Here is a 23,991-nt window from a genome sequence, read left to right as displayed (position 1 = left end):
AGAGGAACTTTATTTCGTTATTTACAGAGAAGTCATCTTGAAGAAGTTTGGTGTTGGATTTGACTTTGAAAGACGAATTGGATATTAAGAAGTGGTAATAAGAGTAAAGAAAAAAATTCCAAATAGAATTACAAGCACAAAGACAGAGATGCGGAAATAAACATTTCTTGGAAAGATAAGCTTAAAAGGCCTTCCTCACTAACTCAAAGGGTAAGATGGGAATGGTATGAGAGGAGTGGGTGGCGATGGTATGAGAGGGAGAGAGGAAGAAGTAACAGAATAAAAGCTGTATCTGTGGAAAAGAGACACACTGGAAAAGAGCATGATGAAGCATTGTTTTCACAGATTCACTGAGAAGGAGTATGATGACTGTTCTGTTAACCAGGAGACACTGGAGTTAGGACTGAGTTATATGGGAATAGAGATCTCGTTTCCACTACCAACAAAGTGACCTTAGGTAAATTACTCGATCTTCCTCTAACTTAGTAGCCATATCATAGGATTGTTACGATGACTAAAAGAGTTAACCCATAGGAAAACATTTAGAAAAGTGCCCAGCACACAGCGAGCATGTAATAAATGTTAGCCATCATTATTATTACAATATACCTATTGCTAACCAATACTTTTTAATTGATGTTTAATGAGTATAGTACAGGGGAAGAGAGATGATTTAGGGTGGTTACTTTTCTAACAGAGCTCCTGCAAAGTGGAATGGACTCCCTTAAGTAGTGATTTTTTTTTTTCTTAAAGTACTTATGATGAAGAGAAGTCATCTATCATAATGTTGTGAAGAGGTTTTCTGCAAGGAATGAGAAGTTGGATCACATGTCTCTTAGCTCTCTTCTTATTCTAAAGTGCTGAAATTCTAAGTGATTAACAATCAATCTTACCAGTTAATAAGAAATCCATATTTTTAGTCATTGGAAAAAAAATGAAATTTAGGTAATAATTTCTCAAAGTTGGGTTGATGAAGCACTATACTATTAAGAGTGTGAGCTTTGCAGTAAGATTATCTAGACTCACATCCTGGTTGGTTCATTTTTCTACTTGTGTAAGCTTGGACAAGGGCACTTTAATTTGTGCATGCCTCGGATTCCCAAATTAAAACCAAGATGATGATAATAATACTAATTCTTATAGGTTTGTTTTGAGGGCTCAATGAGTTCAAACATGTAAAATATTTATAAAATGCTTATGAGTGTTTAATATATGCTAACTATACCCTTGTCATTGAGATTTTACATGCAGAATGTGAAATAATAGGAAATGCTAAATTTTAGAGGAAGAAAACTGTATATCTACAGCAAGAGCACATTTTAAAACTCTCTTTTCATACTTTCATTATTTACCCTTTGTAGTACTTCAATCAATGTGACTAAACTTTTTAGCAGAAAAGGTAGCTGATGGACTCATCCTGAACAGTTTTGGAGTCTATGAGCCATTAAGGACTTTGTAGCAAAGGATCATTCCACTGAATTTCCCTTACTTGGATTTACCATTGCTCCCAACACCCACTCTCGTTAAGGCATTTACACAGTTTCTACTGGGGAACCTATGTAACATTTTACTTTTGGTTTCTTGAATTCCAAAATCCACTCCCACATACCCACCCCAAAGGCACACCAAACCACACACCAGAAAAATCTTTGAGGACATAAACACAGCATATGCTGAATATTGACACTTCCCCTATAGGGGAAAAAAAAAAAAAATCAATGGCATCTCACTATTCACCAAATTAGACAAGATTAGCAGGTTGAATTTAATGACCTGAAATTGACAGACTTATGTGTCACTACTGCCTTAATATTTCTGAGCCATACTGAACTACACAGTTTTTTCTGTCTCTGCATCTTTGCGCATCCTGTCTCAGTTCTCTGCTCACTTCCACCATTCAAGGCCCCACTCAAATACCATTGTCTTAGCTTTGCCTTTTTGGATTCCCACTTCTACTCCATAGCCTCTTCTTCCTCCATCCCAAGCCTGCAAAACCTCTTCTATTTCTGATATATGAAATATACCAAACATATCCATTTTAAAAGCATGAGATTGTAAAAATAAAAATGAGAGGTTGTATTGAGGTAAATACATTCCATAAATGTTTATATCTTTGGCTACGGAGACTTCAAATTTGGCACCATTTTAGTAGTGAATGGCAAAAAAGAGTACTGATTAGGTATACAATTCACACTCATCATCGGATAAAAATAGACTACTGCTCAGGGGCAACATAACATGTAAGTGGAGTCAGAAATTTCTCCCAAGGAGTCTCAGAGACTACAAACTGTAGGTTGCAATGAAACATTTCTGCAATGCAATTCTCGATGGGCATAATGAGTTTTATGGGACTCGTTCTTACAGTAGCCCTCAATCAATGACAGTGACACCATACTAAAGCACAGGTCTTAGAAACCACTTACTTGAGGTCATTAGAAGGCATTCAAAGACACATCTCCTTGCATCTCTGCCTTAGTTTAGAGTTAGATTTCAAAATACCTCCAAAAAAACCACATATCCCTCAAACCACTTTTCCTAAATATTGTTTGTCACCATTGACAAACAATGGTTTCTCCCAGATGTTGTGGGGCAACAAATTTGAGATTGTTGGCTCTAAAAGAAGTGGGATTCAGATAATCTACATAGGCAAACATTAAACCAAATGCCCACGATTAAACTCATAGCAAGGTGACCCCATCTTGAGACAAATGGCATTCCTAATATGGACAGCTTCTGGATGCAAAGAGCTCAGAAATGAGCTATTAACCTTTGCATCCTTCCTTTCACTGGAAGTACTGATGCATTTTCTCCTCTCTCACCTCCAGCTCCACTCTAACATTTTTGAAGACAAAGGTCCCATTTTCCTTATTCTCATGTCCTCTGCAACAACCCGTTTTCTGCCTCCTTTTCCATCCAACTCTTGACACAACTTCTGACAAAAGACTAGAGAGGATAGGTAGTAGGCATATCTGAAATGGGATTACCATCAGTAGACCGGGAGTGCAACGTACATTGCCTCCAAAATGTCTCATAAAGAAATTACTGGGTTGGGCGCGATGGCTCATGCCTGTAATCCTAGCACGTTGGGAGGCTGAGGTAGGCAGATTACCTGAGGTCAGGAGTTCAAGCCCAGACTGGCCGACATGATGAAACCTCATCTCTACAAAAAAAAGTACAAAAATTAGCCGGGCATGATGGCATGTGCCTGTAATCCCAGCTACTCAAGAGGCTGAGGCAGGAGAACGGCTTGAACCAGGAGGCAGAGGTTGCACTGAGCCAAGATTGCACCACTGCACTCCAGCCTGGGTGACAGAGCAAGACTCCATCTCAAAAAAAAAAAAGAAGAAAGAAAGAAATTACTAGGTCAGGTGTGGTGGCTCATGCCTGTAATCCCAGCACTTTGGGAGGCCGAGGTGGGTGGATCAAGAGATCAGGAGATCAATACCATCCTGGCTAACATGGTGAAACCCCATCCGTACTAAAAACACAAAAAATTAGCCAGGCATGGTGGCGGGCTCCTGTAGTCCCAGTTGCTGGGGAGGTTGAGGCAGGAGAATGGCGTGAATGCAGGAGGTGGAGCTTGCAGTGAGCTGAGATCACGCCACTGCACCCCAGCCTGGGTGACAGAGCGAGACTCCATCTCAAAAAAAAATAAATAAATAATAAATAAATAACAAGAAATTACTAAAAGGAAGATGAAACAATACAGAATATATTAATCTTTGTTTCTGTACATTTCGAGTATTTTGTTCAAAGACAACCTAAGCATATCGCTAAAATCAAGAAAATAGAATAAAATCTTTGGTAATGAACATCTTGGAGATTGCTATGCAAGTACTCAGTATATATGTAACTAAAATAAATTTGCTGAGCAATATTTGCCTATTTAGCATTTCTACTTTCACAGGGCTGCTGTTTCAAACTAGAAGTTCCTCAAAGAAATTTCAAATCAGATTTATCCTCTGCTGGCATTCCTGCACACTTGTACTTTCTAGTAGTTATGCAGTCTTAATTTTCTATAAATTTAGATCATAATTCCAAGAGTTATTAGGTTGGAAAACAGCTTCTGGGCAAATGATGTTATTCCAACAACTTTTTACATCAGAAATAATAGTTGGATTATTTCTGCCTCATAAATAGTCTTCAGGCTTGATTTTTAATGTAATTTAAGTACACTGACATGACTTTTTTTTTTTTACTTTTAAATAACAACACTCTTAACACATAAGGGAGAGATGAGGGGATAAAGATGTGACAAGGGTTTTTAAAAGGTTAACCTTTGCTTTGAGCTTCCATTTCTGTCCAGTTTAGCCTATTCTTCTGTATTCCAATGGCATTAGATAGATATCTTGGTATTTGCTATTTAAGAGTCAATTAACACATTGAGTTCTATTAAATTTCTGTCATTCCTTTCTAAAATAGCTAGTCAATGTATACATTTTCTTTAAAAAACACACACATTTTTCTTGCTGTTGAAAAGTTATATTTTTCCTAAACTTTAAATATTTGTCTATGAATTTTGATATCAGTACAAAGTTTAAAAATAAAAAAATGTTCAGGTACTAAAACTCACTTATTGAAACCTCACCATCTGAGGTGTGTTGAACAATGGGAGAGCACAGAATTCGTTTTGTAAAGGGAGTTCCTTTAGAGTCAAATAGGTGAGTTCCTTTGAATAAGCTATCAAATGTATTTATCTTTATTTTAATAATTTGCTTCATCCTCTACATCCTTTCATTACAATAATCACATCTTCAAATTAAGGCATTCGGTTATAAAAGTGTGGGGAAAAGGTGGAAATGCAGAGCCTTAAAAAAATCCCACTGTAAATATATCTGTAAATTCATGGATATGAATCATGCTCACGAGATAACTGCTTCATTAATAAAGGAAAAAGTGACTACAAAAACACTAGAAGAGTGGTAGAAGGATTTGAGTTTTCAAAAGGTGAATATCACAATAAGGGATGATGTCTATTATAAAGGATCCTGAATTTATTTTCAAAGTATTCTAAAAATCCCAAATCTGGAGTATAGTTCTCAGCGACAGGGGAACCCAGTGAATTCAAATTAAGGCAAAAGTTGATACGACAGGAAGAACTACCCAACCAGGGGAGGCAGATCAACCCAAAAGCTCGCTGTCTCCAGAAGCAGTATGTCCCCCAACTTTCCATGGGGATTTTCTGAGCAAATATTGGATAAACTTGTTGTCACTGTTATAGCATATTATTCTGCCATGTAGACTTGAGTTTCCATATACTGAAATTTTCAAAAAACATTTTGTTCCTCTAGATTTTTTCTAATTAAAAAATTAGGGACGGGCACAGTGGCTCACTCTGTAATCCCAGCACTTTGAGAGGCCGAGGCGGGCAGATCACGTGGTCAGGAGATGGAGACCATCCTGGTTAACACGGTGAAACTCCGTCTCTACTAAAAATACAAAAAATTAGCCAGGCATGGTGGCGGGGGCGCCTATAGTCCCAACTACTCAGGAGGCTGAGACAGGAGAATGGCATGAACCCGGGAGGCGGAGCTTGCAGTGAGCCAAGATTGTGCCACTGCACTCCAGCCTGGGCGACAGTAGGAGACTACATCTCAAAAAAAAAAAAAAAAAAAAAAAAGGTTAGATTCTAAGTTGAAATAGTAATCCCTGTATATAGAAAATGCTCTCATTAGAAATAATATGGCCGGGCGTGGGGCTCATACCTGTAATCTTAACATTTTGGGAAGTTGAGTCGGACCCTTGAGCACAGGAATTCAAGACCAGCCTAGGCAACATGGCAAAACTCAGGAAAATACAAAAAAGTTAGCTGAGAGTGGTGGTATGCACCTTCAGTCTTAGCTATTTTCGAGGCTGAGGTGGGAAAATCGCTTCAGTACAGGAAGTGGAGATTGTAGTGAGCTGAGATCATGCCACTGTACTCCAGACTGGGCAAAAGAGCGAGACTCCATCTCAAAAAAAAAAAAAGGAAAATAATATATAAAGACTACTACACTGATATTTATGGTTTAAAAGTGATGTGCATTTTTCTTAAAATGAAAGTAATATATGTTCATTAAAGAAAAGTAGCTGAAACATAAATCGAGAAGAATAAATTTTGAAATCAGCTATAATCCTATAGTGTAGGTAAAGCATTTTAGTGTTATCTATACACTCTTGTTCTATGCATGCATGTGCACATATGTACTCATTCAATCAATATTTCTTGAATATTTACTATGACCCTGATGTGTTTTCTCATGTCATTATAAAATTATTTTTCAATAAAATTAATACTGCATCATACACGACCACCACAATTTACCTAACCAGAGTCTTATTTTTCTTGAGACAGGGTTGCATTCTGTCACCCAGGCTGGAATGCAGTGGCATGACCATGGCTCACTGCAGTCTTGACCTCCCGAGGAGCTGGGACTACAGGTGCACGCCATCATCCTGGCTGAATTTTGTGTGTGGTTTTTTGTTTGTTTGTTTGTTTGCTTGGTGGAGATGGGGTTTCACCATGTTGCCCAGACTGGTCATGAACTCCTGGACTCAAATGATCCATCTGCCTCAGTCTCTCAAAGTGCTAGAATTACAGGCTGAGCTACCGTGCCTGGCCCAGGGCCCATTTTTAATAAACAGGTTGTTTTCAGTTTTGTGTTACTATTAACACTACATCATTTTAGCTATAATTATGCATATATGTATAACTAAATATAAATATATAACTACATACACACACATATATTATATATATATATATATATGGCAAATTGCTAGAAGCATAAGCATCAACATTAACAGACTTTTAATGTGCACTGTGTGAAATGGTTATGGTGCAGTAACAAAATTGACACAACTGGACACAGAAAGTGAAAGGTTTCATTCTCACCGCAATTTCTTCAGCATTGGTTACTGTGGCATTTTTAATCTTCACCAATTTGCTAAATGAACTACGATCTCAATTTAAGTTGAATTACTTAATGATTTATAAAAATCGAACATTTTATGTTTATTCTTCATTTGACTTCCTTCTCTTATTAATTATTTCTATTATTTCTGTTTCTATTAATTTGTAAGCAGTTTAAATGATATCCTAATTGCATCTGTTGAACATAGGAAAATGCCAATAGTTGACCAGTTTTAACAAAAATGGCAATTTATGTTGTTCCACCTATGGTACTGCAAATACATATCTTAGATTTCCATTTGTCTGTCAGTATTATCATTTAAGATGCAAAGAAGCTTTTTCATTTATGTGATCAAACCTATCACAATTTTTCTTTGGTGATTATTGCCTTCGCTGTAATGCTTTAAAAGGACTTTCAATCCTCCTCCTACTTCTATTCACCAACACTGTCTCTTAGTATTTTTATTGTTTCTTTTGATAAGAATTTAAATCTCTAATTCTTCTAGAATTCATATTGGTAATGGTATAAAATTGTAACTTTTTTCTAAATACACATCTGCCTTGAAACCATATCTGTCACAAAGATTTGAAATGACCAGGATAACACTTGTGCTACTCAGGAGGCTGAGGTGGGAGGAACACTTGAGCCCAGGAGGTCAAGGTTGCAGTAAGCCAAGATGACATCACTGCACTCCAGCCTGGGCAACGGAGCAAGACCCTGTCTCAAAAAGAAAACAAAAGAAAAGAAAGCAAACAAACAAAAACCTTACCATGTTATGAGGGGAGTTATATTCCCCAATTACAGTCCAAACATCATGTTTATATTTTGTTATATCATAGAATATCATAAAACACCAATGACTCATAAAATGTAAGTTACTCTTCACAAATTATCTAAAAGATGCATAGATATGAGCATTACGTAAGAAAATACAAAACAATTTATAATTATGAATTAGGGAATATTTTTATATTCATTTGACAATTAATCTCAGCACTTCAACCTCACTTATGTATGCAAAATATATTTGCATTTACAGAATGTGACTGTGGGGTAACACTTCCACTGAGACGATGTATAATCTAGAATTTCTGTAATCTAGATTTGGGTTCATGGTTTTTACTTAAATTATTCTCGTTAGGACAACTTATTTGTCTTTCTAAAGAAACACAAACAATAAGCAATTGCTTGCTCACATATATTATGTTAAAGGCTTTTAGTCAAAAGTTCATGTATTATTTTATTTGAAAGTAAAAATCCTCTTCATTACAAATAATTGCTGGACAACAGAATGATGCCTACGCAATTATTGTTATATTATTAAGGAGCAGATTTTGTCATCTGACTTTTAAAAAGTAATAAAACTCAAATTGTCCCATAACTTCTGAGAGATTCGCACATATTTTTAATCAAAGAGGAAACTGAAAAGCCATAGCCAAAAAAACTGTACGTAAGACCATTATATTCTGCCAGGCTACAGTTTGAGGGCTGCTTCAACTAGATCAGTATTGGCTACTCAAGTAGCAATATCTAGTTTCAAGATCAGAAAAATGGAGCATTTCTACTGAGATGGCATTATGTCACTTAAATTGATGTACCTTTTGAAATTAACTCTGTAATTTAAAAGTGTGCTAGTAAAACTCTCCCAGTGAATTCTATGTACATACACTTGAAACACCCAGAAAATACGTCTAATAATTTTATGCTAACTTATGCAGATAAAATATTTTATGTAGAGCATGAAGACAATCAAGCATAATCAGGCATTTAAACAAATAATGTTGTGTTAAGAAAAAAATTATAAGGGTACGGTAGCATTAGATTTAAGTATTCCTTTAGCCTGCTCTGCATGGTGTTTTACCGAAAATGTTTCATTATCTTGGTAAGACTAAGCTGAAAGTATATTAGAAAAAGGAGTCTTACTCAAGATATTTAGGTGTACAGTAAGAGACAATTTACAATGATTTATAAAGGTTCTGAAAGACAATGAGAAATAGAAATAGACTACAACAGAAATGTTATACCTTTCAGAAGATATATGATCATATAATGAATTATTAAGAAACAAAGGATGTACATCCAAAGACTACTCTCAGGAATCAATTCTACCATATGTTACAAGAGAAATGGGGATGAAATTGGAAAGCAGGAACAATTAGGTGCACAGGTATGTAGCCTCAGGAGCCTCTATTTGTGCAACCTAAAATATGTGCCTTCTTTATTAAAGTAACAACCAGGATTTTTATTTCAGAGGGTCATCAGATTTGGCCAAGGTCTTTCATTCTTGTTAATTATTATGTGTTCAGAGTAATGCACATTTTTATCTACAGGTGGCAGACCTTTTAAAAATCAATTTCAGTCATATTCAGTATTTTGTTTTGGTGTGTGCATATTTTTTAACTGCCATCCCCATTAAAATGTAAGAGTATGCTGTTCAGAGTTCTCATTAATGTTGCACAATTTAGATGATAGATTTGTCAACAAAGTGGCTCATTCTCAAAGGCCAGTGAACCCTGTCGGGATAAATGCCTTAAAAATTGTATATTGCAGGGTAATCTTTAATTATATAGAACTCACTTGACAATTTACAGTATATTGGGATTATTTTCCTTTTTCAAGCAATAAAGTGTTTTACTTTGTAGATTAGAGTGACTGAGGAAAAAAGTGATTGGATTTGATAAATAGTTAAAGCAAAGAGCTTGCTTATTTGCAAGTAAAAGAGAAAGGTGACCAAAAGGCATGTACAAATGACAACCACTTAGGATCACAAATTATTAAGTGGCTAAATGGTTAAAGCAAATAACTATAAATGCAGTGACATTTTAAAAGAATGTTAACACAGAAAAAGATAAGCAAAACAAAAATATACTGACACCAATGGTATAACTAATCATTATCCTCAATTTAACTTCATAAAATCTTGGATTTATAATACCTATGTGAAGTTTCTCATTTTGTTGTGTTGGTTTTGGTCAATTCAGGACATAATCTGGTGATCACCAAAGCGTTTTTGTGACTACTATTGATTTGTTGGAAAGGATTTTTAACACAGAGAAGTACTCAAAATATATGTAAACATCCATAATTTTAGAGTTCTCAAAACACTTTTATTCCATTCAGTCTAATACCCTTCTATGCTTACTATCCTTTATCACATTTCTTTATTTTTATTCTTACGTTTTTGTTTGTTTGCTTGCTTGTTTTTGAGACAGGGTCTTGCTTTGTGGCCCAGCTGGCATGAAGACAACTCACTGCAGCCTTGAACTCCTGGGCTAAAGGTATTCTACTGACTCAGCCTCCAGAGTAGCTGGGAATACAGGCATCTTCCACCACGCAATTTTTTTTTTCTTTTTTTAAGAGACAAGGGCTTCCTATGTCACCCAGGCTGATCTCGAACTCCTTAGCTCAAGGCATCTTCCCACCTCGCTCTCCCAAAATGCTGGAATTACTGGCATGAGCCACCATGCCCAGCCTGGTATTCTTTTCCAGAATACTGGACAGAATAAATGCTTATTTTACTATGCTATTTTTCTTCATTTCTAATGTTGGGAACTCTTTTTCTTTTTCTGAGATGGAGTCTCGCTTTGTCGTCCAGGCTGGAGTGCAGTGGTGAGATCTCGGCTCACTGCAACCTCCACCTCCCGGGTTCAAGCAATTCTCTACCTCAGCCTCCCAAGTGGCTGGGATTACAGGCACCCACCACCATGCCTGGCTAATTTTTGTATATTTTTAGTAGAGACGGGGTTTCACCATCTTGGTCAGGCTGGTGTTGAACTCCTGAACTCGTGATCCACCTGCATCAGCCTCCCAAAGTGCTGGGATTACAGGTGTAAGCCACCATGCCCAGCCTAATGTGGGGAACTCTTTATGACCTTCAATTATTTTACTTAATTTTGAAAGATGTCTCCATTTAATTTACACTATTTGCCAGGATATTTCTCCCACTTAAAGCATAAAACACCACTTAAAAATTAATAAAATCTATCAATTATTTGCTCTATTATTTTAACATTTATCTATCATGAGATATATATAGAAAATGTGTTCACTTCAACACATAGTAATAACGCACATGCCCATGGAAGCACCACACAGGTCATTACTGGCACTCTCTCTTGAGTTAGAAGTGTTCCTGGACACAAATTCTCCACCCTGACCTCAACCTCTTTCCTCATTCCTAGATATCAGCACTCTACACTAGTATTTCTTGCTTTTCTTTAGTCTTCCTATCTACAGTGCATTCCTAAATGATGTAATTTAGTTTGCCTGGAATCACCCTGTGTGTTTTCTGATGTGTCTTAATTTTTCCAGCTAATATTAATAACAGCACTAAGATTCTTCCATTTTCAATACTTCACATGTCATTGTACGATTGTTCTATAATTTTCCAACTTGCTTATTACAGCTGAGTTATTTACAGATTTTTGGCAAATACAAATATTTCTCCTGTAACCCATCTTGTAGATGTCTTCTGACACATACATGCACATATTTCTCTAGGATATTTATCTCTAGGAATAATAGAGTTGCTATTGCTTAAGCAAGGGCTACAAATTTCAACTTTACTAGGTACTGTATCTAAGAGTAGTTGTTCCAATTTACATCCCAACAAGCCCTAGATGAGTGTTGCTGTTGCTCTCCAACCTTGTCAATGCTTTGAACTGCTAGACATTTTACTTTTCTGTATTCTGAGGCATGGGTAGTGGAATCTCATTATGAGTTTATGTTGTATCTCCTGGCTACTACTGAGATTAAGGATTTTTTCATGTCTTGGACATTATTTCATATATTGAACATTACCAAATTATTGTCCATTTGGATTTCTTCTTTTACCTTTTTCTACTGGATTGTGTGAACTTTATCAATGACTTGTAGTTTTTTAAAAATCAGTTCTGAATACCAACCTCATCAATGATGTTTTGGAAATGTATTCTATTACTCTAGGTCCCGTTTTTCACTCTTTTTATGGTGTTTTCTGATAAACAACAACAAGAAAATGCATTGTGTGCTTTTACGGCTTAAATAACCCTTCTCTACTCCTAAGTCATATTCCCAGGTTATAATCTTAGAGTCTCTCAATATTGTTCTGTCCCTTACACTTGGTTTGGGCCAACTAAAATTGATTTTTCTGTGTGATGTGAAGTAGAGATCCAATCTTATTTTTTACATAGAAAATCAATTTTCTCAGTATCCACGTATTGAAAATTTATTTCTCTACTACTTTGAAGGACTGCCCTTATTAGAAATAAAGTATCCATATTTGCAAGAGTCTGAGTTCTCTATTGTCTCTCATTTGCCTACTTGTCTATCCATGCAGGAATGTCACACTTTCTGAATTAAAGGAGCTTAATAATATCTGTAGGGCAAGTCTTCCTACGCATTACTCCTTTATAAAGAGTATCTTGACTATCTTTTGTCTTTGGCATTTTAGAATTAACTTGTGACATTTCTCCCTCTCTCTCTCTCTCTCTCTCTCACACACACAGTACAGATAAGAAACAAAGACAAAAACAGCATATTTATTGTGATGGCATGGTACTTATAAATCAATAAGGAAGAGACATCTTTACAATACTGGATCTTTCCAATGCCTGAATATGGTATATCTCATCATTCATATCAGCCTTAGAAAATATTACTTAATAATGTTTCACAATTTTCCCCATAGAAATATTGCGCATCTCTTATTACAAGAAACTAGAAAAAAAGATGCTGATACATAGAAACACTGTACATTATATGTATCAGTCCTGCAAAATTGTCTTATTAACTCATATCGTGTGCCAATAACAATGGTTGTTTCTTTTTCAATCCTAGTAACTTTATTTCCTTATCCTTCTTTACTGCATTGACTAGCATTTCTAGAAAAATACTAAATGGCAGGGGTGATAGCAAATATCCTTGTCTTGTTCTTGAACACAGAAGGAAAGCCTTTAACATTTTACTATTACAATTTATCTTTGCTGTATGTATTTTATATCACATTAAGGAAGTTCCTCCCTGCTTTTAGTTTTCCAAAAAATTTTAAATACAAGAAATAGATGTTGAATTTCTTTTTTTTTTCTTTTTTTTTTTTTTTGAGACGGAGTCTCTCTCTGCCGCCCAGGCTGGAGTGCTGTGGCCGGATCTCAGCTCACTGCAAGCTCCGCCTCCCGGGTTCACGCCATTCTCCTGCCTCAGCCTCCTGAGTAGCTGGGACTACAGGCGCCTGCCACCTCGCCCGGCTAGATGTTGAATTTCATTAAATGCTTGCCCTGCATTTATTGAAATGATCATATGATACTTTGTTTAATCTGTATTAAACTGTTTTTTTTTTTTTTTTACATATTATCAAACCTTGTATTTCTGGAATAAACCAACTTGGCCATAATTTTTTATTAAATGATTAAATGATTATTTTTATATATTGCCAAATTTGAATTGCTAATATTCTGTTGAGGATATTTCCACTTATAATCACAAGAGGAACTGGCCTGTAAGTCCTTTTTCATACTATTCTCATCAGCTTTGGTATGAAAATTATATGATAATTATTAAATGAATTTGGATTGTTACCTCTTCTATCTTTTGAAAATAAAAAATTATGTAAGATTAGACTTTGGCTGGGTGCAGCGGCTCACGCCTGTAATCCCAGACTTTGGGAGGCCAAGGCAGGTGAATCACTTGAGGTCAGGAATTTGAGACCAACCTGGCCAACATAGTAAGACCCCATCTCTCCTAAAAGTATAAAAGAAATTAGCCAAGCATGGTGACATGAGCCTGTAATACCAGCTACGTGGGAGGCTGAGGCACAAGAATCACTTGAACCTGTGAGGCAGAGGTTGCAGTAAGTCAAGATCAGACCACTGTACTCTAGCCTGGGCCACCCAGTGAGACTCGGTCTCAAAAAAAAAAAAAAAATCGGAAAAAAAAAAAAAAAAAAAAAAAGGTTAGACGTATTTCTCCCTTGAATTTGCCTACAAAGCCATCTTGGTCAAGATTTTTGCTTTTGCTTTATCAGATGATTTTTGATTACTGAATTAAATTTCCTTTACAGTTATAGAACTATTCAAGTTCTCTATTTCTTTTCAGCAAATTTTGGCATTATACACATCTATTGTGGTGTCTCCTTTTTCAGTACTGATATTGGTAATCTGCCCATTTTTCTTGCATTGTAGCTCAGTCTCATCAGAGGTTTGAAACATTTATTCACCTTTTCCAACAATCAGTTTTTTGGCTTTCTTAGTCCTCTTTGTTACATGACTGTTTTCCACCTTGTTATTTTTGTTCTTACTTTAATTAATTCCTTCCTTCTACTACACTGAGCTTATTTTGCTGTTTTATAACTTCTTGAGAGGAATTATTGGCCTATTAATTTTTGCCCTTTGTTTTTCTAATATATTCATTTAGGTTATAAATTTCCCAGTAAACACTTCTTATAGGCATTCTACAATTGTTATATGTAGGATATCTATTATTGTTTAGTCTAAAAACTTTGTAATTTCCCTTGTGATATCTTTTTTTATTTTTTATTTATTTATTTATTTTTTTAATTTTTTTGAGACGGAGTCTTGCTCTGTCGCCCAGGCTGCAGTGCAGTGGCGCAATCTTGGCTCACTGCAAGCTCCGCCTCCCGGATTCACGCCATTCTCCTGCCTCAGCCTCCCGAGTAGCTGGGACTACAGGCGCCTGCCACCACGCCTGGCTAACTTTCTTTTATTTTTAGTAGAGACGGGGTTTCACCGTGTTAGCCAGGATGGTCTCGATCTCCTAACCTCGTGATCCGCCCGCCTCAGACTCCCAAAGTGCTGGGATTACAGGCTTGAGCCACCGCGCCCGGCCCGTGATTTCTTTTTAATTGTGAAACTATATTCCTAGCTCTATTTTTGTTCGCAGCTTAATTTCATTGTGGTATAATTTTAATTCTTGAAAAATGGTTGGGGCTTAATTTAATGACATATTCAGTGACTCAGAATATGGTCAATGTTTATCATTGTCTCTTATGTGCTTAAAAATAATGTAAATTTTACAGTTGTATGCAAGGTTCCACACATATCTATAAGGTCATGTTTCTTAATCTTGCCATTCAACTAAATCTTCACCAATTTTTCTATTTTATTGTATCAATTACTAAGACAAGCGAATTAATATCACTGCTATTATACAGTTGTTTATTTCTCTTGTTGTTCTATCAATTATTCCTTAATACACTTCAAGATGATGTTATTAGGGGCATTGAGATTTAAAATCCTTCTGTCTTCCTACTGAATTGAAACTTGAATCATTTATAAAGTGACTCTCTCTCTAGTAATGGTTTGGGCTTTAAAGTCTATTTTGCTTAATGAACTTTAAACACTAGTCACACCAGTGTCCACATAGTAACTATTTGCATGGTATGTTTTCCATTATTATTTATCTTTGACACATGAGAAGTCTGAGCAATAGCAGTTAAGGAACAAACCAACAGTAAACAGGTATAAGTGGTATAATTAGGAGACAGATCCAAACAATCTGTCTCCAAGGTCTATGCTCCTAAACATCATGCTTCTCTTACAAGTTCAAAGAGTTAAGTCAGTTTAGGTTTTGAAAGGGGGAAAAAAAAAAAGGCTCTCACTGTCATTTCCACAAATATTTTCTCACATTGCTATCAAATTGTGATTTTTCACTCATCTTAGAGTTAAATTCTCACTCTTGTAATATTCTAAGGTAACATAATACTTTAAAAAAACTCTGAATCCAGAACTGCAGTATTCAACCTCTTCGACTTACACACAAGTTTTGCTTTGTGCCTTTGAAATAGGCATGCATACCAGAAGCCTTCATGTGTTTATCCAATGCCACTGAACTGCAGCACGGTACCTTGAACTGCCCTAAACTAAAAGAGGCAGTCAGGCTGCAATATGATCAAGATGTCTAAGTAGTTGTATGGATCTACTGAGCAGGAATCCTCATTTCAACCTGACTTTGGGAAAAAATAACCAAAGGGATGGGTGCTGGGCTGTTTCAACTCTCCTTGAACAGAGAGATATATATATAGTATCGTAACAAACAGAGGCACTTGGCAACTTATGTATACCTTCTGAAAATCCATACCTTTTATATTTATCAAATTTTAATATTAAATTATACTTACTATTTAAAAACCCTGTAAACTATGAAGAAAATTAAAACTTCTCATGAGTCCATATCCAGAGTTAATTATATTTGATGTGTTTATTATTTTTTCTATTAATTTTTCTGTGTTTGTAATATATAGGCACATGTGGAGATATATACATGCATACATGTGTGTACGTATGTACCCACAAACTTGGAAACACATTATATCTTTAGTATAGACTCCAATTTTTTAATTTAACATTGCATTATGCATAATTTTATATCCTTTAAAATTCTTTAGAAAAGAATTTTAAGTATCAAATATCAAATTTTAAATATCAAATATCAAATGAAATACTCATTTCATTCTGGTTGCATAATATCCCATCATATAAATGTGTTCAAATTTATCTAGCCACTGCTCTACTGCTGAACGGTTAAATCTATCTCAAATTCTTCCACTTACAAATATATGAAAATTGACTTAAAAGAAATATAAAATTTTATCTTGTTTAAACAGTTATGTTGGATCTGGATAACTTGCAACTAAATATCTTCCAAACTAATAGCAATGGAATCTTGCACAGAATGCTTTGAAAGCATTTAAGGCTGTTAACAGAAGTGGTCAAATTCCTTCCTGGAAAGTTGAACAAATACAAGGTTTTCCCAGAATTATTGAAAATGTCCGTCTCTTTACACTCTTGTTATAATATTCCAAATTACTTTCCCGTAGTTAGATAAGTGAGGCATAACTTTGCATTCCTTTTATGAGCTTTGGTATTACAGTTATATTCCTTGTTAACTACTTGTTCTTATATCTCATTATATGTTAAATTAAGATACTAGTGTCTTTCTTATAACTGCTCTTTACATTTGATGTTTGTCATACTTATTAGAAGTAGTAGTCTCAGTTTGTCACTTGCCTTTTAATTTTATTTATATTGGTATTTTTGCCTGTAAACCTATAGAATTTTTGTTTGGAATAATTTTGTTGTGATTTATTCCACTTTTGTTAGCATAAAAATCCATTATTCGCTATGTTTTCTTCTATATTATATTGTTTCATTTGTCTGTGAATATGTGAAGCCTGAGTTATAAGTATTTTAATAAATATTATTTGGGATTTTAACAATTTTGTTTGTAAAAGAGGTAACCACTACCATTAATTCTAAGGGTTTTCACACATATACTTGCATCTTGAAACGGTGGGAACATAAGTCATAACACTGTAAGAGCAGATTTCTGAACAAATGAAGTTTAAGTCATTATGCAAGATGAACACTATTTCATTATTCTTTTTAGGTATGAACAAAAGGAGATTTCCCTTTCAATCTTACTGACAAACTTCTCCCGAACAACAGAATTCCTTCCCTTCATCCTTTTTCTGCAGTTGCCCCCATAATGACTAGTCAATGGATAAATTAGAAAACGATTTTCAGCTCTAGATCTGTGGTCAAACTTTCAGTGCCTGTTCCCAAGAGTGTAACACTTTTGAAAAGACAAACAGGGATTTCATGCACACACAGATAGATGCCCATGGAATGTTTCTGCCAGTAAATTAGAAAATATTTGTCTGGCTTCAGCAATATTACATTTTTGTATGTATTAACAGAACTCTACCCTGGAATACTTAATAGCCTATAGAAATTTTCTAAAATATGTGACCTATCCATTGTAATCCCAAATATTTATTTTGAAGCAACAACAAAAAAGTAGCAACAAATGTTCCAAAAAACATTTTTCAGTGGAGAAAAAAGCTTTCACAACTTCAGAAAAAGTGTATCTCATTAAGAAAATGAAAAGAAAAGAAATGTTGCTATCATCTGCCAGTTTAGAGGCATTACCATCATAATGAGTCTCAAAATTATAATTAAAAAGCCAGTTGTCATCTGAATATAAAAGACTATGTACTCTACTTTTTTATGCATATGTTTTGTATATTTTTACTTATAAATTAAAAATAAGAGAAAGCATATAAACTTCCATTTTTATGAAATAGCATAGTTATCAATTTTTCAAAAGTGTATATTATGTGTTTTATGAATATACCTTTTTCCTACCCAGTGCAGTGCCAGAATTCTCTGTTCGGCTTTCAGAATCTTGTCAACAGATTCAAACAGGAATCATGTCATCAGCAAGAGGAAAGCTGGAAAAACAAAAGTAGACCATTAACAGTGCATTGTTTTATTTAGTAAATATCAACATATGACTTGAAAGTAGAAGATGTGTAAGGTTTTCAAAAGAAACTTCTATTTACATATGTAAATTGATCATAAACCATTAAATATATATGTAAATGTAAATTTACATTTATAAATATAATAAAATTATGGTTCATGGAAGAAGGGGCATTATCTTGGCATTGTAAAGCCACCACAATTAATCTAAAAACTCAGAAGTTGTTGTGGTCCAATTTTAATGTAAATATCCTGCAGATGCTTTAGGACAGGCTACACTAAGGTAGATTCTTGTTGCTTGAAATGATTCATGAGGCATCGTCAGGTGTCCTCTTAGGTCTCTTCTTTGACCCCATTCAAACATATAATAGCAATAGTCAACACAGTATTTGTTAAATGTTCAGCTATTTTTCATTTCATTCCATCCCTGCTATGTATTTCTCTGATTGCCCTGCTCAGCTCAGCTTCAGAAAGTGCTCTTGCCACTGTCATGAGTGAATAAAATTCTGGCTTTGTTACCAATTTTCCTAGGCTGGACAAAAATTGGCCCCGACAATCTGTTGAGATTCCCAAGAATCAGACTTATGAAAGCAAGGAACCTGTACAAGGGAGGAGCCACAGCATTGGTTCTGGCTCAGTTGCTCTACTGTCAGTCCAATTCAAGGGAAATTGAGTAATGTTTTGGTGTTCATTTTTATATCATCACTGATTATTCAGTTTTGATCACAAGGTTTACTGTATTTGAATAGTTTTATTACCTACTATACCTTCCTGGAGCATGCCTGGTATCGAAGCATTTTACTCCATTCCAAAATCAGAACTTCCGTTAAGAAGCACAGAAATTCAAATGCCACAATGTTGACAAAGAGAAGAATCCACATTACTTTATTAGTTTACTCATTACTTCATTGAAGAATATTCCACAATGAGAAAAAATTATCATTAAAAACTCTGAACATCAGGCTGGGTATGATGACTCACGCCAGCACTCTGGGAGGCTGGAGCAAAAGTAGTACTTGAACCCAGGAGTTCAAGACTAGCATGGGCAACACCAAGACTCCAGCTCTACAGAAAATTTAAAAATTAGCTAAGCATGGTGGCGTGCATCTGTAGTCCCAGCTACTTGAGAGACTGAGGTGAGAGGAGTGAGAGGATCGCTTGAGCCCAGGAGGTTGAGACTGCAGTAAGCTGTGGTTGCATCACCAGCACTTCAGCCTGGGCACCAAAATGAGACCCCATTTGAAAAAAGCAAACAAACAAAAGCCAACCAAAACAATAACAAAAGAACTTTCAACATGGGAAAGTATGCTGCTGAAGTAAAATAAAGACTGTCTACATATAGTCAGTGGAGTTTTAAAAATGTATTTCCATAAAAAATTTTACTTAGAAAAAATACCACAAACTCCACTTGTTTTTTTTTTCAGTTAATTGAATTGTCTCATCTGCCCAAATGTAAAGAGACTACCACAATTGTGTTTACTAAGTGAAACAGTGAAATTTTGTCATATCATATATTTGGGTGACACAGAAATTCACAGGTGGTAATTTTACCCACAAGAGGGAGCTTGTATTTTTATATGTTTATTATAGAACGTGAAAAACTTGAATTAAAATATGAAGTTCTAAAAATGTCTGTTGATACCATCATCTTTATGTCAGGTCAAGTTTTGAGGTAACCAGATTGCAGTTGGCATATTTTTCTTCAATGACAACATATCACTATGGCAAAAGTTTGGAAATATAATTGGAATTTTAAAAACATTTCTTACCTATATTATAATTAGGATTTTTTAGATACAAGAATGAAGATGTAGCTGGCAAAGCAGCCTGAGAGATAATTCTTTTTAGGTGGTAGTAACATTAGGTGTATGAAATTGACTAGAATTATTATAAGTACTCTGCACCCAAATTTAATTACATAGCAGTGAAATGATAGTTCCGTCATTCTTTTATCAGAAAAGAGGTTGTATAAACCAATAATTTTCTATGTATTTATAGAACAGGAAACAACCTACTTTAAAAATTACTAAGATCTCCAATATTGCTAATATCACTTAAAACTCGCTTAAGAAACATTATAACTGGCATGATACCACAAGGAACTTTCCTTTCTTAGAGTTGAAAGAAAAAAAAAATTGTTAAAAAAAAAAGCTAAGCTCAATTCCTTCATATCCTGTAAGGTCCCTAAATAATATCTTAAGTTGTTAAGACTCTCAAAATAAAAAAATACACTCTGAACTTTGTAAAAATAAAACGAATTCATCAACTTAAAAACTCCCATCTAAAAAAATAATTTTGGCAACTTTTATTAACCCTGAGTGATCTGTTCTACCACATTCAGAGACACAGAAATAACTGAGCTGAAATTTGTTTTCTGACCCTCTGTAAACTGCAGGGGAGACAGATGATAAGCGTTCTGTCCCTTTCTCCCAGGGTTCTTGTCTCAACTTCTAGAAGATACTATATTACACAGGCAGGGAGTTGAGAAAGAAGGGGTTAATCACTGCTGCTCTTCCTTCTGGAATTTCCAGCCTACCCATTAAATCATTGTTTTTTTCTCCCACTAGGGACTGTGAATCTAATGGACCTAAAATCAATACCTTACAAATGACATAAAAAATATATTCATTTTATGGACTAATGTACCCTAGTGTCTGAATCCTATTTACACCCTCTACTTTAAAAAGGAACGACAGACCCATTTCTGCCAGTAAAAGCTTACTCAGTCACTTCAGTGACATGCTGCAGAATGCACTGTCATACTAAAGGGCAGCACGAGGGAAAGATTGGTGGCTGCAAAACCACTACTGTGGAAACTTTCAACACGGTACCGTGAAATTGTGTTAAGAAACACAGTCAGGGAGGAGCACGCAGGTAGCTTCAAAGACGTTAGCCACGTTCTGAGGTGCTTTTATGGGTCTGTTTCATCATCTTGTTTCATAACTTAACGTCTATTATATAAAATTTTAAGTGGATCAAATATTACATAATACCATTTTAAAAACAAACGCAGCATTCACTTGATAGTGAATTCTATCATGATTGCAAAAACTGGATAAAAATTCCTAAGAGGCAGAAATGCTCACTAACATACCACAGCACTATTAGCCAAATAGACATAGTGTGCGATGAAGCCACATTAAAGTGGACAGAGACAAGCCCCAGAGAGACAAAAGGTATTTCATTTACCAGATACAGCAGGGACACAATCACAAAAGGTGACTACTGCTTGGTGTTTTACATATTGAGAAAGTATGCTTATGAGAGGGTTTTATATTTACAGAATATTCTCCAAACCAAAGGGCTCACATCAAAAGCCATTCTTATCACTTAGAAAGCATTAAGCTTAGTTTTTCTAAAAAGCATAATACATTGGTAACTTTTTTTAAATTTCGAGAATATCTTCTTCTACATTTAGTATTTTTATGATATCAAATATAGGGCAACCCTGTACAAATGCAAAGATACCTTCATTTTCATTGCAAAGATTAAAATAAGAGGGGGAGAGAGAGAGGAAAGAGAAAAAAAAAAAACCTAAAAATTAAGGAAAGAACTTTTCTCCTAGAAAAATATCACCTGACTTACTTTTTGTTTCCATGGGTACAAATAGAAATAGAGAATAATGAATAAGGAAAAACTTTAAAACAGATAGTTTTTGAGAGAATTCTAGCAACAAGTCAGCATGAGATTTCCTGTTCAGTTTTACTGGCTTAAAATCTATACGGTTAAAAATTACCAAAAGAAAAAAAAAAAAAAACTGTTGTTCTTTATTCCATTTGCCAACCAGAGTCATTTATCCCCTATTAGATAAAGTATAATAGACTCTACGGAAGGGGTCATTGGCCTTCCATTTAATGATATTGCCAGCCCCAATCTGCATTTTCCCGGCAATGTCCCTCAACACAGAATAAATGGCTGATCTCTTCACAATAACAGCTGATTTCTATTTATTAAGCTAAAAAGGTCACCATTTTCTACGGCTGGGCCGCCCTGCACTATTGATAATTTTATGCATAAACAAATGGCAAATTTGTGCCACATAAATATGCATTAGCAATTACTTTTTCCTTGGGCAACGCTCACCGCATGCAAATGTGTACCTCGCAGGGCCTGGTAGCTTTTGTTTTAGCTCTTGAACAGTGAAACAAAAGAGCACAATAAACAATTTTAAAATTGCCAATCAATAAGCAATGCAAATGCAAAGGTAAATGGCAAGAAACTTGCTCAGAAACAACAAAAGTGAAGCAGGAGGGGGATGGGGAAGGATTTTCTTTTTTATATTATTTCATTTCTTTCTCTTTGATAATGAAAAGGCTAAAGTACTCTTGACACAGAACAGCTAGCTAGGCTGGTACTAAAGCAGATGCCAGATGGGGAAAGGAGAAAATATACACATGTTGAATAAACACATACATCCCAAAAAGCGGGTAAGAGGAAAACTGTGTTCCTCGATGGGATTGGGGCATCACCTACTCAAATTTCAGATTGTCAGTTTCAGAGATTTGTAAGAATATTCAATTTCAGAGATTCAAAGAATTTTATAACTAGGAGGAGCTACAGAGACTCATAACCAAATCTCAGTTCCGTAGTATTTTGTTATGCTGTTGTTTCCTAATGTCACCTCCCTCAGAAAAAAGGAATACACGTGTTCCATAAATGGGATATCTTTAGCAACACAAAGAAAAGGGGTAAATGAGGACTATATAAGAAATAAAAAGCAACCTACAAAATATTTAAAATAAAAACCCTAATCTCAAAACAACATGAGAATAATGTCAGGCACAAGAAGCAAGAAGCGTAAGAAAAACTAGAAAAACAAAAAAAAAGTGTTGCTCAATTTGAACAGGAAAACAATAGATAACTCAAAAAAGTTGATTTTTTTAAAATCAAAAATGAGCCTTAAGAGATTTTTTAGTGTTATTTACCAAGCACTATTGTAAGTGCTTGACACTCAGATCCATTACACTTCATCTTCACAAAAACCTCGAAGGATGGTACTATTAGCGCTGCTCCCATTTCCTAGAGCTGAGGTGCAGGGAGGTTAAGTTAATTAGGGCAGTGCTAGATCTGGGTCTTGACCCCATCTGAAGCCAGCACCTGCAAGCATCACTACTGCTAATACTTGCCATCCATTCTTTAAAAGCCATCCATGTTGACCCGGTTGAAAAATTTCTTCTGACCTGTGTAGACAGCTTTACCTTTGCATAAATAAATCACACTGCGTTTTAAACATCTACATTCAGGGCTTATGTGAGTGTCTTTGGCCAAGTGATTAAAATACTTTAGCTTCTGTAAAATACATAAATATTAACTTGTGTGTTAGTACAGATGTACCTTAGTACATCAGTGCATGTGCACTAAGAACATGCCATAGTCTTAACCACTGGAGAACAGAAAAACACTTCGTGATCCCATCTTGATCTTAATGTAATTAAAGGTTTTACTATTCCACAAAGGATTAACAAGATTTACCCACAATGTTGTAAAAATAAATACATAAAGTATTCTTGGCTAAATGAAAATAGGCAAACCTGAAATCTAAAACCAGCAAGTGTTTCTGTCTTGCTCAGAGCCAAGAAAGTCTTCACAGGTATCTGTTAGAATCCTGATATTGATCCTAAAAGTCAAACTTCTTTAGAGAAGGTCACAAAACTTCTCCCAGCAATATTTTCCTCCTGGTAATATCAGTGTTGGAAGGCCAGGACTGCTGCTTGAACACAGGGTGCCTTTGTCTGAGTAAGAAAAAGACGGCCCCTTGAGGGAGGCGATTCAAAAAATATGCCACCTGGCCGGGCGCGGAGGCTCATGCCTGTAATCCCAGCACTTTGGGAGGCCGAGACGGG

At 35.4% G+C, this 23,991-nt stretch overlaps 1 protein-coding gene across 2 annotated transcripts in view; it reads right to left on the bottom strand.

Annotated features, from left to right (window-relative positions):
- The window catches only part of SOX5 (SRY (sex determining region Y)-box 5), a 1,042,185-nt gene that overhangs the window by 732,832 nt on the left and 285,362 nt on the right, over nt 1–23,991 (bottom strand). For both annotated transcript variants that reach the window (XM_011961452.1, XM_011961451.1), the window contains exon 4: nt 18,021–18,117. The gene's annotated coding sequence lies outside the window, so the exon portion shown is untranslated. The remainder of the gene's footprint in view (nt 1–18,020; nt 18,118–23,991) is intronic.

The sequence above is a fragment of the Colobus angolensis genome, unplaced genomic scaffold (assembly GCF_000951035.1).
Source record: "Colobus angolensis palliatus isolate OR3802 unplaced genomic scaffold, Cang.pa_1.0 Scaffold550, whole genome shotgun sequence".
In the NCBI taxonomy this organism is placed as follows: Eukaryota; Metazoa; Chordata; class Mammalia; order Primates; family Cercopithecidae; genus Colobus; species Colobus angolensis.
The sequence above is the reverse complement of the archived record's forward strand: the minus strand, read 5'-3'. Positions and strand labels throughout refer to the sequence as shown.